Genomic DNA, 20,455 nt, shown 5'->3' on the forward strand with positions numbered 1-20,455 from the left:
AGGACCACGGTTTCAAGTGATATCTCTTTTGGACTTCCTTCCTTCAGGGGTCATGCTTTGAGATGACTCTGGGCTCCATCTTATTTTCAGGGTGCTGGTCATCTGACTCAGCTGGGATTCTGGTATGCATCAGTGCAAAGGCAGGAGGCCTGGAACTTCCCACTAAAATGTAGCCCTAAGAAGTCACCCCAGAGCCTACATTTCCAAATCATGTGGGGCAACTCACAGAAAGAAGCAAAGGCAGAAGCAAGCGCTTTAGTTCAAGGTATTTGTTCCTCTGTGCTAAGCAGCAGGCAATTGTGCCTCTCCAAAGACACTATACAAGAACTGAGCTGTACTGCAGACAATTTTGGGAAGTCACACGCTTTCTTCTCTTTTTTTTAAAAGGTCTGTGAAAGAAAACAAAGGTTAAATGTCCAAGGTGAGTCACAGTGTGAGCTCAAATTGTGCTACATCCTCTTTCCATCTTAAAATCAGTATAGCTGTTGACAGCTTTGGGTTAAGTATCTCTCATTTTCCACCTGCAGCAGCTTGGGATGACGGTTCTGTCTTCCAGATCAAAAGAGCCACAGTGCCAGTGAATGCATTGCTTGTAAGAAGGGGACACAGCTGGTTGTTGATATTGCCATCTGTCAAGTCCAGAAAGGGGTCTTTGCAGAGAAGGGCTTTCTTCAGGGTGTGACTGGACAGCACCAGCTGCTGAAACCAATGGGAGGTTGTGAGGCACTACCCTTTTTTCCTTCGGCAGCAGAGCTGCTCATGGTACTTCTGTGTTGGCTGGCATTTGCCACAGAAGGACCACTTTTGGCAGTCTGGGGAAGAGACCCCTTGTCTAAGAGATTGTCCCAGCTCACATTGTTCATTATTGTGGTTCTTATTGGACTCACTGGTGCACATTGGCTAGGATTCTTCATTATCATGGTTCTCGGACTCACTGGTGCAGCAGCTGCCAGCATCACAGAATTTCACAGGGTGGCTCTGCAACAACAATTCCCAACATAAATTAAAGAAAACAGCATTTGCTGCTTCATCCAACTGCAGAGAGAATTCACAACAGTGATCCTCACCATTGGGTTTTTCATTTGACACAGCACAATAGGGATAATGACGATAGATCAGCAGATCTGGAGGAGGATTGTCTTTCTGTGTTGCCAACGCCCACCCTAGCAAAATCGAATCGACACCTCGCAAGTTGTTTCAACACCAACGCGCTCCCGCTGGCACATACACATCACAGGAAAGCAGCAATTTTTAGCTGACTCTAGAAAATACATCCTCTGGTCACAGGACCTATTAACTTGAAGCGGACAATAGGAATCTAGTTTTAGCCCCTCAGAATCTAATCTGGAAAGATGGGGAGGCGGGGGTGGCAGAAACCCAAATCAGTTTGGAATGACATTCCTCAGTTCTGTCTTCTGAAGAGAGGATCCCAAAGGTTAAGTGTCTGTCTGTACCTCAAAAATGCTGCCTTGAGCATGCTGCAAGCTTGTTTTCAGAGGCTTCTTTATCACAGTAACCACTGATGATGTGGCTCATCAACACAGGACACATACATCACCTGCGCAGCAGAAGAAATGAGCATTTTCAGTTGGAGTAGTTTTGGGAGAACTGGGAACAAACACAGCATAGATCTGACCTCAGGGCTTGGGTTCTGCAGTCTGTGTTCCAATAACAATCCCCTGCAACTGCATGTTGCAAGGGCCCATATTTCCAGTGTCCGGGACAGCAAAAACATGGGGACCTGCAGGGGCAGAGGGAAGAGGAAGAGATGGTATGGAACTAACTGTAGGAATGTGGTTGTGCAGGGCCTTTAGGTACTCTCCTCTTCACTCTTCTTTAAAAATATGTGCCTAAAATGCTGGGGGATTAGTAAAGGCAGCCTAGAGAAATAACCATTGATGTCTTGAAAAAGAGGAAGAGGTTTGAGCAATGCCCTTTACATGGACAACCCTTTCATGACATCCTTCTGCTGTTTTGAAGGATCACTGTTCCCTGCAGGTTTTTGTGAAAGAGCTGGTTGTGACTCTGCCATGCCAAGATTTTGTGTAGAGCCCACTGCACTCATGCAGTGCATGCTGTGCCAGCTCCATGGAAGCTTCCTGGATCACCTGCATTTTTGTATCCATAGAGCAGCAATTTACATTCTTTACCTGTCTTGGATTCAGCACAGTCTCATACTTCTTCCTGTTGTAAATTTTGTAGAACGGTGATTTGCCGCAGCTGGAGCCATTACCTACACAAATAGCAATTTCAATGGCACTCACAACTTGCACATGAAAAAAAAGCAAGTAGTGATTCCACTTTCTTAATGAGACTGTGTCTCCAGAACTGTTTTTATTAACACAAAAAACAAGTCTTTCACCAAACCAAAACAGGAGATCATGGACCCAATGTTTTAAATGAGTTCAATGCCATTAAATTTTCTACCCTTAAAGAAAGCAGAAGAGAGTAACTGGGAGGCAAGATCTGTTACCATTCATTCAACTTAATGGCTTTTCTCTTTTTGTCTCTTCACAACGTATCTTTGTCTCTTCACCATTCAATCAATCACAACATTTCATAGACCATGTCAGGCACTTTGCAGGGGAGAATAAACAACTTGAGAGGGAAACAGTAGTGACAGATGGGGTTAATGACAATAACATCATGTCATGATGATACCTGTTACTGTCTCAGTCTTAAACAACAATCCTGCTTCTCTCCCAGCCCTGCCATTTCATCCTCAGTTTTGCTCTCCTATGCTACTCAGTTCAGTTTAGATCTACTCATCTGACATGACTTCCATCCCAGAATGATGGACAGGAGAAAGGAGAGGGGTATATGGCAGAAGTGGCGCTAAGGAAATAGCAAGCTTTCTCCTCCCTCCACAAGGAAAAAGAATTGCATTTACTGTGCCAAAGACAAGGACATCAAACTGCATTCCATAGACTTTGAAAAGGCTTCTCTGCTCCTTCCCATGTGGTAGCATGTAGTACCTTGCATATCTGCAAAATAGTAAATTAAGATCTGTGCAGCTTCCCTGGGGCATATAATGCCATGAGACTGCAGAACACAAAAAGAGGCGTAGTTTCTTCTCCCTTTTTCCTCCAGCCCTTTCGGCCTTCTGAAATGAAGGCGCTGAGGCCAGCTTGATGAACAGTATTTTGCCCAGCATCTGACCTGGCAGTCTAAACTAAATTAATACATATATAGAGATTTAGGCAAATTAAAAATCCAACTAATGTCCAACGAGTGTTTTGCTGTCTCAATTCAAATTGGAACCTGAAGCTGCAGAAAGAAGTTCAATCACAGGAAAAGCATATAGAAAACCCAGCAAGGATATGTAAGGAGCTGGCAATGACAAGAGTGCTCATGCTCTGAAGGCTTTAATATCATGTTATCCAAGACCAGCTCTGAACTCCTGAGCACACTTCAGCATGCTAGATATCAGCCATTTTCCATTCTTCGATCAGTAGAGAGTGGCAAGAATCATGTGAACCTTTACTAATTTCCAGTTTCTTATTCTATCAAGAACATGACCCTCCTGATGCACAGCTCACATCAGCTTAGGGATCAATAAGCAGTCACAGAGCATGGAACAAATAGATCTTTTTAAATCTGACAATGAAAAGCTGGCAGTACAGACAAAACCATTACATTAAACTGAAAGACATACTAAACCACACAATGGTACTAATATCCAACCTCTGATAACACCACCCATATGTCTTCTGCCTCAGACACACTGTTAGGACTTAAAGTGCTGTATTGTTCTTGGCTGGTTTACTTGAGTGATCTCTAAGTCCTGTTCTCCTTCATTTAGATACATAATTTGAACAGGAATTTGCTTAGCTAAAGGGAAAGAAGCTCAGTTCCAGGGATGGCAGATACTCACAGATCAGTCTGTCATTGCTAATCAAAATTTGTTTTATAGTTGATTGCCTGTTCAATTACCAAAAAAAAACCTGTTTAAGAGGATATGTCTAGTGTAAATGCCATCAGCTCAGCCCTCTGCTTTCTAGCATCTCCAGGTACTCATTCAGATGATAGGGACATCTAAAGAAAAATACATTTTCCTCCTTCCCTTTTTCTTTGGGTTCAGCCCCTCCTGCTCTTTGCCATCTTGATGCTAACAAACCAGCCCAGAGCAAGCTTTTACTTGATTCCACTCTCTCCTGCACATCCTACTGCAAGCTAAGTTTGGCAGACTTTCAGAGTGCCTTTATTCAGAGTTCCCTAGATCATGCGATCATTTGCTTCCCATTCACCGCGATATGATTTGTATTCTCTGAAGGCAGTGAGTCACTCAGAAAAACACATTGTAATGTGTTCTGCTTTCTCCTTGCTTGCACAGACATGAAATTCCCTTTTTCCTGGGCTGGACGGTTCCACAGCCTGTGGCCAAGACATATTTTACTGGCCAGCTTTTAGGCTCTGAAGAGTGCAGGTCAGTTTTAGGTTTTATTTGAAAGTGTTCCTTAACTCTTTACAGGATTAGAAGTTTTCTCTAGCCCTCAGGGTAGAGGTTATTTCATATCTGCTCTTGATAGCATAGAAGCCTTCTCCTCTGTAACAGCTTTGTGCTTAGACCTGACCTGTTAAGAGCTTTCTTGATCACTGGCTGAAGCTTTGCTCCCTTGCACCTCAAGTAGTTCTTTTATTTTGGAAGTCTAAAGCCTGTTTCCATTTAAGTCTATCACAAAATTGCTTTGGAACTGGGATGAAATCGATACGGCTCCATGCAGACAGAGGTTATAAGCTGCCCAAAGCAGCTTTCCTGACTTCTAGGACAGCTAGACTGCAGGGGAAGCAGCATTCTATGTGCCCTGTTTCTTATGCTCTTTTCCAAAATTTTCTCCTACTATTGATCTTTGTTAGCTTTAGGACACTGGGCTGGATGGACCTTTGATATATTTTACATTCTTATGACATGTCACTGATGTCAAAAAAGTTTTCTTGAAATATATTACTTGTAGGATCATTTCTAGCTCTCCCCCCCTTACTCACTTGGGTAGTTCTACTGAAATCAGCAGCTCTGTTTATATAAGTTGGCATACACTAGCTCAACAGTGTGGCAGGGTTTGTGCACGTTCTTCGCCAAAACATCCATGCTTGTTTTAAATAGTATTATGCTCAATCTATTCACTGCTCTTCAACTTTCACTGTCTTTGCTTTTTAAATTGCTGCACTGAACTACTCTGCTTCTCTTTTTAAATTCTGGAGACATTACAGAATGACATTTCTTTGCCAATAAACTCCTTGATTAACAGATACAGAGTCAGGCCACCAGGATGTGGTCTGACATCATGCACACTCTCCTAGCAGCCTATGTTCTCAGACCAGACTCACTTCCTGCAGCAGAGATTTCAGCTGAATTACAGCAAAATAACCTTGCTACAGACTGGTATTTTGATGCTTAAAAGATAACAAACTTTGGGCAAACCCATTCTTGGCATTTTGACCCCAGCTGTTAATCTGACACTAAACATCCTCAAAACTACTCCACTGTCTTCTTCCAAAAGCCTTCTCGGAAACTGCTTTGCCTACAAAAATGTATTCAACAGAAAGGTTGCTGGCCTCAGCCTCACAGCACTGTCTTGCTTTTTCCTTGTGAACTCCCTCACCTCCTGACTGTGGTTGCCAGGTCAGAGGGAACTCTTATTTGTTCTTCATTTGCACAGCTACAGCACAATGCAGCTTTGGAATACGCTGGCAGCTCCTAGAGAGTTCTGGCACTCATGTTAGCATCACAAATGTATGAAAACCTATAATGTCACAATAATCATGCTGTGAATCAAAAAAAGAGTGTTGTTACACAAGAGTTTTGACCTAGATTTGAGGCACAACTTTAGTTTTAAACATGCTGATAAGCATTTGATAAATGCTTTGTGTAACTATTTAGAACTGGAGTCACATCAAGATTTTTTTGTCAAAGCTTCTCATAAATCTGCTATATGCACACAGAACCAAAGGCTCTAATTTGCTGTTGAATAAATCTTGATTCAATGAACTGTGGGGCTACCCAGATGGAAGAAAAACACTTTTTTATTTTATTTGTGTTAATTGCCTTGGGAAACTCACAAGTTTAGGTAGTTTCAAGCCTCAATTGCCATATGGTGGAATCTGCCCAAACTATTCTCTGTGTTAGCTCCCAGAATACTTGTTGGAAATTTCTAGGCCTTTCAACACAGAAATAAAATCTCCTGCAATACAAGCATGCTCATTTGGAAGATGACCGTGATGATACATCCATACAACTGCAGTAACTGCAGGTTAAGAACATGACTACAAGAGTGAAGAAGGAGAATCAAATGTCTTGTCATTCCAAGTCATCATTCCCCACACCTCATCACATCTTTGCTTCAACTCAAAAAACATGCTACTTGCTTCATATAACATTTTTTTTTTAACTGAAGTGGAATCCAGGCTTTATTTTTTTGTCATCAGGGCAGCGGAAACCATACTTTGGACCGCAGTCATAAAATCAGCTGTCCAAGTTACAGTCCTAGTTAATCTCAATGGCAATGATTCCTCCCTAGAAACAGACACAGTAAGCTTAGGGACTAGTGCTGTGTTGCTGCCTGTGCTAAACTGCAGTTAAAATCAGTGGAGACTTGAGGGATGCCATTGGCAGGGATGTATCTCTATAGACACATTAACTCATAAGCAACATTTGCCAATCAAGCAGTCTTCTATAGAAGTGACTTAGTTACATGAGCTAAAAGCTACCAGTCATTCCTGTCTTCTGTCTATTTTTCTTCACCTTAGTAGCACAAGTGTGGATGTAGCCAATCAACTGTGACTGTCATTTCATTGCTTCAAACTACATATAAGCTCAAACCAAAAGCCTGAGTGCAAGCCTAAGATTTGTAGGCACCCAGTCTAAATGTTTCATCTCAAATGCACTATGCCAGGCTGAGACTCAATAAATGTGCTCAGCTGATGACTCTGGGCACGACACTTTGTCTCTACTTCTATTCTACCCATCTGATAATATTGATTTTCTAGAGGTATGGCTGAATACTGTGTTAAGGGCATTTGGCTCAATACCCTAAAGAACAGAAGGAAAATGTAATGGCAAAAATAAGTGCTTTTTGACTCTGAATGTAAGCTGCCATTTGTGCCAGTCTGACTTTTGGATGATTCCCCAAGCAATGTGATTTAAGATCTGCTTGAGTAGAATAAAAAGATGACCATGAGTGACAGGCTTGTATACGACCTACTTAAATGCACTGTGCTTTGTAAAAGGGGTTCTGCATGCTACAATACTAACAAAATAATATCAACTCTGTCAACATGGGTCCCATCCTGTGAGATGTTAGGAACATTTAATTCTTGAAAGTTGGGGTTACTTTGCTTCTCACACAATCAGTTTCTAAACCTAGAACAATTCCATTATATGCCAGACAGCAAAACATGCAGGAAGAGAATCAAGCAGATGATTTAACGCTGAGCATGAAAAAAACAGTGATATCACAGACCTTTACTGCCACTTCAGAAAAATTCTCTTTTGCTTCCTGAAGGATATCTCCTGGATGGAAAATTGGACAGAGCGGGGAAGTTATATTGTTGTATGTATAGGAAGTATTTAAATTTGGTGAAATATTTAGTCTGTGAAGAACACACACAATTGTTTAAATTTAAAAACAAGCTGTAGCATATACAGGTAAGGGACTTCACACTTAGTAGAACCTGCGTTAAAATGTGCTCGGTTTGTAAGTATACAGGCTTTTGGTTGTGTAGCTACCAGATCTATATATCCCTAACTGGGGTCTGGGAATCAATATGAATTCTTTACTCTTTGGATATTATCACCAGCAAAATTTTACCTGTGTGAACGAAACACTTTCACTTTATAATTTGAATCACACGTCTGTTGTGCTGTATTTTAGTGATTTTACCCTAACATAAACCAGTTTATCTAAATGAACAATTCTGTTGTCCAGTGCATGAGAGAAATAGAGTTATGCTGGAAGGCTCTGTTCCCAAGCTCTCCTTGTTTCTCTTGGTTCCTGAAGGGTTAATAGGGCTAAAGAATTATAGAAACCTGGTATTTGTCACTCAGGCAGATACAGCCCTAAATTCATAGCCTTTCTGAGTAAAGAAGGTGCCAATTTATACAATCTTTTTTTCAGAGCACAACTACTCACTTTTCAGAAAGCATTGAGGAATGTTTGCACTTACATGGTGTAATTAAATTTTGGGAAGTGAATGTTGTTCTTTATTAGCACAGTGAAGTCTTCAGAACTACTCAGAACAGCAGGCCTAAAAAGAAACATCAAATTAACTAACTTCTTTTACTTAAATACATCAGTTAATGTTATGCTACTTTACTATTACCTGGAAAGCTGTCAGTAGGAGTAATATGTTGCTAAGAATAACAGATTGAAATGCAGGGAGTTAGGTGGCTCAGGAGATCAAGAAAGATATAGGTGGTTTTCTTAGTTTTAGGTGTAAATTGTTCTCTATTGCACTTGTTTGTGCGGGCCAAGCCTAACTAGAGTCTCTACATTCAGCTGAATTAGGGTCTCAGGAGCCTTCTCATATAAATCCTGCTATAGAATAGTAGTGAGAAATTACACCATTTGACAGCTGATGATTTCTGCACAATGAAGTGGCAGTTTCATTGCTGGTCCCCACAGACAGGTGTCCATTTACACCAGAGCTGCACAGCTAGTAAGAGTATAAGAATGAGCCATGAGCTCAAATCCTAGAGAATGTCTCTGGAAGTCAGGTGTCAATCACATCACCAAAGGTTGTCCTGCCTTCCTAGCAGATACTGGCTTGAGGACCTCCCCTGCAGCGTTCTGTGTCACAGTGGTTTGTGTCACTAAATATGTAGGTGGAATGCAAACACAATGGAAAGCAGCTGCCAGTCTGACCCTTCCTCAAAAGAGTGATTTCTCTGAAGCTAATTTGGCGGGAAAGAAGGAATTTTCCCACAAGTTGCCAGCTGGGTAACCTTGGCCTAGACTGTGTAAGCCAACCTCTGCTACACTCCAGGACTTGCCAGGGCTACAGGAAAGTAAAAGGTACAATTTTTAGCATTGTTTGCCTAGCATAGGGACTATGCTGAACTGGAATATTGGCATTGTTCCATTTTAAGAATGAGCCAGGAATATTTTAATTTCTATTAAGACAGCCATTCCAAGGGGGACATCCAGTCTTCAAAGTAATCATCCACATAAAGGACAGTGCTTCTAAGCAGGGAATATTTTTCCTATTATTGTATTTTGAGCAATGCCTCTGCATCAGTGATCTGTGATGAAAAGAAGCATGTTAGCTGGATGACATGCAGCTTCCATGGGGGACTTCTCATGAGTGTCTTCTAAACCAAGTCAATGAATGAGATGTGATTGCAAACCAGATTAACACTTGCGGATGCTACCTGGACACAAAAGTCACTGATAAGTTTCAGTGTATAACAGTCAAGACATTAATAATGTTGATTTTTAAAAAACTAAAAATGAATGAACCTGTAATGTGAAACTGCCCATAATTCATCCATTGGGAAGTGTCTGGAATCTGATCCAAAGGTCTTCTGAAAAATGTGTTGCAAACACCTGCCCTTCAGCCAGCTAATGTGACAACTGTGCCCAGCCTCAGGCAGAAATGAACTATCAAAAATAAAGGAATCTTCTTGCCAACATGCAATGGCTTTGTTCAGCTCCTGCCATAATTAACAGGAAGGAAAAGGAGGCCTCCTGTATAGTTCATGAAACTTACCTTTCAAAGGAATTTGAACAATAAAGACAATCATGGGTGTAACCAAAGCCTTACATTGCTGCTGCTACCTCAGTATCTCAACCAGATAGCAACGCTTCCTGGGCTCTGACCTTGGTCTTATGTATCATTCTGGTAGAAAATAAACACTCAGTTTTGTTTTTTAGTGATTCCTCGTTTTTTCCTTGCCAATGGAACTTGTGAAGGAACTTTATACATCAGAGGTTTGGATCAAGCCTCTCATCCATTATTTTTGATCCCTGGTATTGACTACTGGCACTTCAGAGGAAGGTTAGGAAACAAGACAGAATGTGTCAATGGTGCGATGTAATTAAAAGCAAAATTCCCTCTGTAACATATGCAGCAGTGAGCCTACGCAGTGTGACATTTAAAAATGACTGCCAGTCACTGAAACTTTATTAAAAAACCCTAAGATTTCATTAACTCAGGAAGCTCATGCATATCTTTCCCGGATGCTGTATGAACAATTACAGTCTTCCTGTTGTTGGACAAACCCTTTTTCAGATCACAACTCTGTCCACGGGAGAAGGGAATGGAAATTCCTTTAAAGAGCTGAAAAAAACCTCAGCAGAAGGAACTGTAGGAGGCATTGTGGGCTCTGAAGGAGACCTGGCAGTGGAAAAACTGCTCAGTCTCTGCAGAAAACCCTGAATTAGGGAAAGGTGGGATATATACATAGAATCACACTTGTATCTTTTAAAAGCAATGAGTTAATAAAAGTGATAATTGACCTAGTTTCTTACAGATATATTTCAAAGCCGGTTGAGAGGAGCTAAAACTGATTATAATTTGCTCTCAGAGTATAATTTCCATCATTTTAGTTGAAATCAAATATTCTTTAAATGTTTTTCACACTTTGGCTGATACAGAATAGAAATAGAACATTTTCATCTTGGAACACTGTACAGTCATGTGGTTACAAAAAAAGATGGCTATGAGGCCCCTCCATCCTACTCTCTAGGTCACAGCAGCATTGTTCCGTGGAGTCCTCTTCCTAGAGTTTTCTTCAGCTCACTGTTACAGATTGCCAGCATTGAGGTCTTCATCGTCTACCCAGAGAGGATGGAGAGACTGTTCTTCAGCCTGAGGCGGATCCTCAAACACTAGCCTGCAACACAATGTACAGACAATCTACCCCTACTGTTCTTGGAGGTGGAAGCAACCTCACTGTGATAAATGAACCCACAAAGAACTTCTACACCATAGAGACCCAAGTTAGGAAACTTTTTATCTGTCACCGATTAAACCTATCTTAACGTTGATGCATTTTCCTTGACATTTGAATTAATGAGCCAAATGCCTCTAGTGAATTCAAGATGAGCTTGTGACATCTGAAACTGTTTCTATGGCAGCTGCATGATGATACAAACTGGAGGCTATGACTTCATTGCAGATCATACAGCAGGACAGATTGTTAGAAGTAAGTTATTTAGATATAATGAGTGTTAACAGTATGGCTATGAAGGAAATAGTTGTTTTACATACATGAGATCTGTATGTGTCTAAGCAAAGGGTTTATCCTAAAATTTCATGACATTGTCAAAGTAAATCCTTCTTTGACATACAAAAATGCAGGTATCTCTTTCACTTACTCAGGGTTTTTTTCCATGGATTCCACAGCGCACCATGCCCTGACCTCACAGGTTTTAACAGTTGCATTATAATTCATACATCTTCCTGTTTGAATTCCTGTAGAGAAACAAGCTCTTACTCAGCAAAGACAAGAGTGTTTTGCTAATTAGAGACAGTTTCAACATGTCAGTGGATTCCTCTTCAAATGTAAGATAGGGAGCTTGACATTTCAGATTGTTGCAGCTTTCTATAGGAGGAAGCTGTAGGAAGAACTATCCAAACCATGGTCCTGCCACACCTCATCAATCCTTATTTAGCCATTTGCTTGGGTCAACAGTGCTTGTCATTGTTTGGGCTAAGGGTGAAGTAATTTCCTTCACAGTTTTATGTGAAGTTACATATCTGAGTCTTGGGATAAATCAAGAAACAATTCTTTCAGTCAGAAGTTTAATTCTACAACATAAGCAAATTAAACAAGGATATAAAGGTGGGCAGAAAACCTTAATTTTTTCTGCACTCCTGGAAATTCAGCATTTTCTGTGAGCGTTTACTGTTTACCAGGGAAAGTGATAATCCAGCCAGCAGCCCAAATTCAGGGAATCTCAGCACTACAAAGAACTCACATAGCTGATGAAAACAGTATGATGCCTTCTGGACAATTGGTCCCAAATAAAGGACACAAGTTCCCTGACTTATTCTGAGAACTACCTAACCATCATAGGGGTGTTACAGACCCTTCAAACAGATCCTGCAGTCACTCCACTTGCTAAGCAGCCATGGACTTCTATGGGAGTGACTATGATATCGGCCCTCACTCACACCAGTCCGTACTCTTCACATCTCCCCTTCCTCTGCTCCCTCTCACTGTTTCTCCTTTTAGTAAGGGATAAGAACTCAGTTTTGTAGTTTTGAAAATATGTTCTTAGATATCTCTTAGGATTCTGTACTGTTCTATTGCAATTCTCCAAGTTGGATCTTGCACATGCTGCACTGGTCAATAATGCAATAGAAGATAGTACTCACTAAAAAAAAAATAATTCAATCTGAAAATGCTGTTTACGTACCATCACTGTGGATATCTACACTCCCTTTTTCACAGGACTTGTTCTGCACAGCAGATAGCTTTGGCAAAGTGATACTCGAAAAAAATTACATTAAAAGAGCAATATAAATATCTCCCTCTGCACACCTATGTAAAAAGTCTTACTCAGCTTCAATGTAAAAATATCGAATAATAAGAGAAAATAATAATGCAGAGGAGGTATAACCCTTACTAAGTATTTGGCTTATAGGAGATAAAGGCTCAGCTACCTGCAAAACTAGAAAAAAGCCCCTTCCTTGCTTACAATAACATTTTTGTTTATTATTTATGTCTTTTCCCATTTTTCACACTCTTTCCTATACTATTAAGCACAATAAATTTAATACTGGACTATTTAATTCTTTGTTTACTAACAGTCCCATGTACTTTTGCCAGTGAAAGTCAACATGTATTTGGGAACTACTCTGCAAGGTCCCACTTCTAGGCCAAGCAAATGAAAAGGAGAGCTACAGCTGATGACCAGGTTTGACCTACAGAAAGGAAGGAAGGGGGCATGTAGGAACGAGCAACAGTAATAGTGAGAGCACCATATTAGCAGAGAAGCTGATAGCAATTCTGTAGCTCCATCATTCCTTCAGGTTTTCCTCCAGAGCAGCAGCAATGCCAGAGAAGGTGGACAGCAATCACTGGCCTGAATGTCATCACCTCCTGAAAGTGATGCAGATAGATTTGGCTGCAAGGTCATTGGTGTGAGGCAAAGTCACACCTGCCAGCTGATTCCCTGAGAAAGAAAAGGAGCGATTAAATTAGATCTTGCATGTTATCTGCTGAGATACAGACATAAAGAGCAACAGTATTTGCTTGTCCTGGACTGCTCCAAGGACAGTCCACTCTTTCACATCAACATGCATTCAATACATCCCAAGTATAAATCACAAAACATATTTACCTCAGGGCACCTCTGCTCAAGGTGATTCTCTGTCTCAGTGGTGTTGGTCATCACGAAAAAAGAGTCTACTGCCTACATGGAGGAAAGAATATGCATCTGACTGAAATTTCACATATTTGATTCAGACCTCAGTCATTCCAGAACATCACCTGGAAGGACAACAAGGCTATTCATGCTCTACCTCCCCCTGATAGACATTCAGATTCTACCTGGCTCAAACAGGAGAAGTCAGGGACATCATCAGGGCAGGAATGAGCAGCCAGAGGCAAGAAGGCACTGATTTTTTTTTTTAAACTGGCATTACAACCTAGAAAGATACACTAGCATTAATTGGTAACAACACTACCGTGTTTTGTACAGCTATACTGGAGTGAATCTGTTCTTAGGTTTGCTATTACCAAAATACTAAACTGATTATGTAAAAATTGTGTAACAAATAGGACCACAGAAATCTCATAAAAGAGGATAATTTTTTTTCCTTATATTAAGGGAGGAAGGGAAGATGTGGCTTTAAACATTGCTGTCTCCAATGTAAAGTAATCACATTGAGTGATAGGACAGAGACATGTCAGGAAAGCAACCAGATATATCAATGGAAGACAACTTGCCTGCATCGGTATAGTGTATTCTGCTGTATCCCAGATCCTGTTGTTTGTGTAAGCCACTTCCTTCACAGTAGTGCAAACTGAGCTGTTAACTTCATCTGTCTCCAGATAGAGTCTGTAAGCGATCAGTATACAACTGGCCAGATAAAACAGAAAGGACAAATAAGCCCATAAGAATAAAATTGGTCAGCTTCTTTGTATCATTCTTGGACAAAATGCACCACAAAATAGAAGTCAGATGGACATTTTGAAGTAATTGAGAGCCATTTTGTGTGAGACACATGCATTGGCTGGACCAAAGTCTGCTGTGGTTTCACTTTTGCAACTTTTGGCTTTGTCAGAAATGAACTGATACACACAAGAAGAGAATTTCTATTTCCCATCCTAAATTATATAGACAACATGAGGTAACATTCTGGCCCTTCAGATGCCGTTTGTGAAACACCAATTAGCTGCAACAGGGCTTGATGTCACCCAAAAACTTCCACCCATGCCGTGTTGCTGTGTACCTAGACTTTGACTTTTTCTGTCACAAACGGTAGTGTCCTCTCTACATTTTTTTGAGAGCTTAAAATACTTAGTCCTGAGCTTTCCAGAGTGACTATTTTTGTGCCTCATGCTGAGTGCTTCAAAAGCCTTTGCTTAATGTTTCTACTTTCTCATGACTTGAACGTGTTAATAAAAGGAGGAACACCACCTCTGTTTTTAAGCTGTCAGGAAAGTCATCTAGCTCATCTAACTCAAAAAAGCACTGTCAACTTTGAAAAGCTATGGTATGTTCAGAAGATACTTTCCACACTACATAAAAGTGATATAAAAGGTTTGCTTTGAAAAACAAGCCACAAGAGCTAGCACCATTTCCATTTAACAACAGACTGTCTTAGAGGGGGGTAAAATAGTATGTGAAGAACAGAAATACAAAGCAACTGATCAATGTTCCTTTATTTATACCATCTATTATAATAGCATTTCAGCCTTTTCCTTCTGGAGAACAGTACTGAAACAGTATTGAAAACTGGCAGTGGGAACCCAGCTCTGAGCAGCAGTAGGTGGGTATAGTACCTTAGTAAGGCAACTTGAATTTCCTGCAGACTTGGGTTTTTATGAGATTGGGATCAGTGCGCTCAATGTCCTGGCTTGCTGCCCTCCCATGAGAATGAAACCAACTTTATGAACTTCGGCAGACTTTGTTCAGCAAACACTTATCACTGAGAACAGCCCTAGTTTGGCAGCAAAGAGGAAAATCTGCCCTTTAGAGGCAACCAGTTATTGCATATTCCTAAAACATCTTATTGTTCTTGAAATCTGCTGCAAGGGGTGACTTGCCATTTCATCTGACCCTGAATACGAGACTCTACAGAGCAGACTCGAATCTCAGAAACACTGGTGTAAATCTGTGATTATTCAGTGGAGTTATTTTGGATTTTTCAGACAAGAAACAAAAACAGACGGCATGGTAACAAATAAAACTGCAAGTGTTTTTTAGAGGAAGCTTAGTTAACTCTGTCCAAGCAACCCCACCTTGTTAGGTAACATCCTATGCCACACTCCCACCACAAAATTCCCACTACCACATCCATCTTCCAAGAATGGTCTAACACCAGATCAATGATCTTTTTTGCTGCCACAAAACTCAGAGTGCTGAAAGCCAAGTTGTAACCAGACAACCCCCAATACAAGAAGCATTTGCCCACATATAACACAGCATTCCATCACCATGCACTTACCAAACAGACAGAGCAACAGTTGTATAAAGGAAACATTTCACACATCCACAAGTAACGCTCTGACTGTGTATGTATTTCGGAGAGTCACACTGAGTCAGGCACTCCAGCCAGCCATGTACACCCATTGCTAGCACTTCCTGTGACCTACTGGCTTTTGAAAACTGCAGCTGCCTGGTGCTGTCTTCTTCCACCCTTGCATCTTTCTCAGGCCACCTCACTTAAAGGCACAGTCAGAAACCTGTATGAGAATGGTACCACAGGCCTTTTAAAGAACGGCAGTTGATGGAATCAAGAACTGCCTGAAGATCCATGTCTTCTGGTTTGTTCCCAGAAAAAGCACCAAATTTCACCCTGGAGTTGCAGAACTGATTGCTCAGCACTGTTCCTGTCACCTTCTGTTGATGGCACCATCTCTCCTCACTACTACTCGTCTCTGCCAGTCTGAAGTAACACTGGGACAACTGTAGAGATGGGGCTAAACGGATGGAAGCCAGTGTCAGGCTGACCTTCTGGGCCTGACTCTCCACCACCCAACACTTTGCACCACTGCAAAGAAGGTATAATGCATTTCTGGGCTGGGCAGATGCATGCAACACCCACTTTGCAGGAGTCGCAATGGCCATGCAAGGCACAGAGCAATGGTAAAGCAAGATTTTGGGTCATCAGTGACCACAGAGATCTCCAGCTTATCTCACATTGCATGGGACACCATCCTATGTGGTCTTAGATTGGTTTTGTATCCAACTGGTCACGTATCCATATTGTATTGGTCATGGGATTAAAAGGGAGTGATAAAGCCACTACTCCTCTCAGCAGAACCAATACATGGCACATACTTTGGCTGCAGCTTCTCCTACTCCCCAGAATCATGCATGAGCCAGAGCTGGTCAGTGTGCTGCAAGCCAACTATTTGCATCTGGTCCAAGGGGGCAAAGGAGCAGGTATGAGGCCACCATCTGACACTGTAAACACAGGAGGTGGAGCTGTAAAGATGCAGAGCTGTTGAGGTGGGACCTGTAAATCTCAGGCTCAGTCTGAAAGACAAGAAGTTTGGATCAGAATCCATTAGACCCAGATTGAAAGGACCAGGGTCCTCTCTCTTGCAACAGAAGACCCACATAGAGGCACAAAATATACAAACTCTACAAACACAGATCTAATGTTTTTCTTCCAATCCTTCAGTATTTAAAATCATCTAGGATGCTACCTATGGCTGTAGTCATGACAAAACATTCAGAACCAGACAGGCTTCTTGGCTGTTGGTATTGTCTTAAATGCTTTGGCACACAGGCACAAGTTACATTCTGCACAAACAGGCTTAATTTTTTGAGATATCGGTGATCACTCCTTAGGCTTTTGCTGACCATGGTCCATACTGCTATGGTTGGTATTAGTGACACTTCAGCAAGCAAAATCCTGCTACATAATAACAACTGAAAAAGCTGCAAGTGGGAGCCAGAAACAGACCTGGGATGCATTTAGGTGCTAGAATAGCCACAAAGAAATTGATTTTTAATATAACACTGTCAGACCTATGTGTACATACACATAACACGATATTTACAATAAAAGAGACAAACAGGAGGGCTCAGACTGCATAAGTGAAGCAGAAGTAACTGCTGTCTTCTCTTCCTAAATGCTCTCGTTTTCACATTAACGTCTTCCATCTGTTTGGGATCTGACCTCAGCAGCTCAGCCGGACGTATTCATCTTCTTGCCCATGATGTTCCCATATAAGGTGATCTCTCTTTGCCTGTGGAGCCTGATTTTGATTTGCTCAGGTTTCTTTCCACTCTGATTTGCTGGCCTCTACGGTCGAGCTCTCTCACAGTTTTGCAAGGCAGTCATCCATACAGCAGTAGCTATAAAGGGAGGAGAAAGCCAGGAGGGAGTAATGAAGCCATGCCTGCAGATCTAAAGAGCTCTGGATAGTTTATCTGCAGGCTCCATTCTCTTCCACACATTCTGCATGATGCCTTTTCAATAAGCAGCTTCCATAAGCCTTTCCCAAGCAATATAAAACATAAGTCCTATCCAGACAACTGGATGGAACTACATGGCCAAACTGGTACAGTAACACTCATGTCATTAGGAAACTTTGCTTGAAACCCTGTATCACTCTCCATGCAAACTAACTTGGGAATTTGGAAAATGCCCCCAGAATTATACAACAAATATATATGAACACTGGCCTTTGATTCTGTAAGATTTGATCCAGATTCCACAATACCCCAACTAAGATAATTTAAGACAAGTTAAGCATCAAACAAATATCTCAGCTGCTTCCTGTAATATTTACCCAAGGCTGCACTGAAAGCTATCATCTCTTTTATGTCTCTGAAGATTCTGTTGTGATACAGAGGTCAAGACACTGAGCTAAGCCCTCATTTTTCTTAAGCAGTAAGTTTGAAAATTCAGACACCACTACAGACTGTAAATATGAAGCAGCAGGCGGGCAGCCTGGGGTAGCATTATGGCTACTTTGGGCTGCACATATGAATAGCACAAAACTGCTGGAAGAAAGGATCATGAAAACATACGACTTTAAGGATGACACAGGATCCCCCATGCTTTCCCCAAGTTGGGAAGTCCCATAGAACTGGGCTCCAATGTATGATTTTGCTCCTGCCTTCAATCACTTGAGTTTTCAAACAGGTCAGCAAGCCAGAGCTCAGCCAATCCAGTTCTAATGACATCTGGTCATGGAGGTCTCCTTCCCCAAGGGCCAGAATGATCAGACTTCATGGCTTTTCACCATGACAGAGTGTAACAATCTCACCATCTTTTTTTCTTGCCTTGGCATTTTCTAAAGTTTTCAGACATCCTTCCTCTTCTTTATCTATTCCCTCTTTAACGTTACAGAAACATGAGAAGCGGGGAACAGTCCTTTGCTTCTTGGAAGGTGTAGGGACTGAAATAGTCTGATGTAAAGGAGAATCTCAGAGCAGCACCCTCCCACTGTACCCAGCACAGATCCCTCTCTGTCCTCAGCACTGTGGGCACCATCCCTCCCTCCTCTGCAGCGAGGTCTGAAGGAAGGATGTGTATAAGTATTTACGGAAACAGTGTTTCTTTAGCTTTAAGTGGTGGATCCACATCCACCACTTCCTATTACCTATTAATGCAGTCTACAGGGAGCAGACCTGGCCCCCAGTGCCTCCACAGGAAATTCCGTTTTCATATGCTCTCTCCGTGTATTCTATATGCTCAAAATACTCATCAGAAGAAAAGTGTAATTGATACCAGGAAAGCATGTCAAGGGAAAGTAGATCTCTTCTGGGAACTTGTAGGTAAATACGATTCCTAAAGGTCAGTATACAGACTGAAAGCACAAAGGAAACATGATCTGGTTTTAAAGTTCAAACCCAGGAGTCAGGAGACTTGGATTATGTTCCTGGCTCTACCACAGCTTTCATGCACAATCATAAGCAACTCATCCATCCCCCCTATAACTTAGTTTAGCCAGTTAAAAGCTAGGACACCAATGCAGTGTCACTTTCCAGGCTTCCCGCAAAGACCAGTAAATCAGTATTTTATGAAGCGTTTTCTGTTCCTCAGAAAAAAATAGGAACTAACCTAAGATAGACGCAGTGTTTAGAATTGCAAAGTATTACATTTATGATTGCTATTTACTGAGTCAAATTCTGCAGTGATTTACAACCTGTGCATTTCAATTGGCACCAATTTAATATGACTCACTGCATATTTTAATCCATCATCTGTGGACTCACATGGGATTCTAAGACTATCCAAGAAGCTAATTGCAATAGCAGAGGCTCCAAAATCCACCTATTTAAGGTCCAAGCATGGGTTTTGAAGGATGTGCAACAAAAGACTTGCAGATCAAGAGATACCTGTTTCATGAACAACTTTCACTTTAATATATAGTCTATTTTTGATTGATTGGTGTTTTTGAAGCTCCCATCCCTGTTTCAGATTTAGTGTAGCACTACATATTTATCGCTACTTTGAGGCACACTGACAACTTATGTTCAACCCTGAGCAACATAAATTTGCCATTTGCCCCTCACGAAGCCTGGGCACGGGACCGGCATTCCTGTTCCACAAGGGTCCTCTGTGTATTTTTCCATTTCAAAGAAATGAAGTAACCATTCACCTGATATGTACATCAGCCACGCTTGACACCTCTTTATGCTGTCAAAGACTGCCAGAAATCTTAATTGGGTAACTGCATCAATCTGTTTGTACATCTCCTACACATGCGACAACAGCCTCCCTCTTAAGAAACCGCAAAGCTAAGTATATACTTTAAAGGGTGAATCTCAAACCTATTTCTGCCGTTCCTTCCATCAAGAGCACTTGTGCTGTGAAGAAGCCCCACGAGAGACATGGCCTATGGCGCGTAGGCCCCAGCATCACCTCCAGCGACCACAGCCGCGCTTCCCACACAGCGAAGCGGCATCGGCCCTGCCCTACTGCGAAACCCAACCCATGCCTAGCGATGGTGCTGCCTCACACCATGGCACCGGGCAGAGCCTGCTGCTGTGGCACCGCCACCAGCTGCCCTCTGGTCAGGAGCTGGGGATAAAAATCCCAATTCCTGCCCAGTTCGGGGCAGGAGCGGGTGGGGGGGGGGGGTGGGGATTGAGCTTCCCAGAGCCCCACGGGGCTGGCAAAGCAGCGCGGCGGGAAGGGCTGCCCGGGGCAGGCCGCGGCGACCTCTCGGTGCGGCCTGCTGCTCCGCCGTGCCTCCTGTCAGGCCGCGGCCGGCTGCGAGGACAGCGAAACAAGGGAGGAGAGGGCAAAGATCCGCACTCCGCCGGGACAACCGAGCCCGTCCCGTCCCGTCCCGCCGGGGCGGCCGCGCCTCTCCAAG

At 42.1% G+C, this 20,455-nt stretch overlaps 1 pseudogene; it reads right to left on the reverse strand.

Annotated features, from left to right (window-relative positions):
* Positions 1 to 439: 439 nt before the first annotated feature.
* The window catches only part of LOC104840964, a 20,507-nt pseudogene continuing 491 nt past the window's right edge, over positions 440 to 20,455 (reverse strand).

The sequence above is a fragment of the Haliaeetus leucocephalus genome, unplaced genomic scaffold (assembly GCF_000737465.1).
Source record: "Haliaeetus leucocephalus isolate CR32 unplaced genomic scaffold, Haliaeetus_leucocephalus-4.0 Scaffold840, whole genome shotgun sequence".
NCBI lineage: Eukaryota > Metazoa > Chordata > Aves > Accipitriformes > Accipitridae > Haliaeetus > Haliaeetus leucocephalus.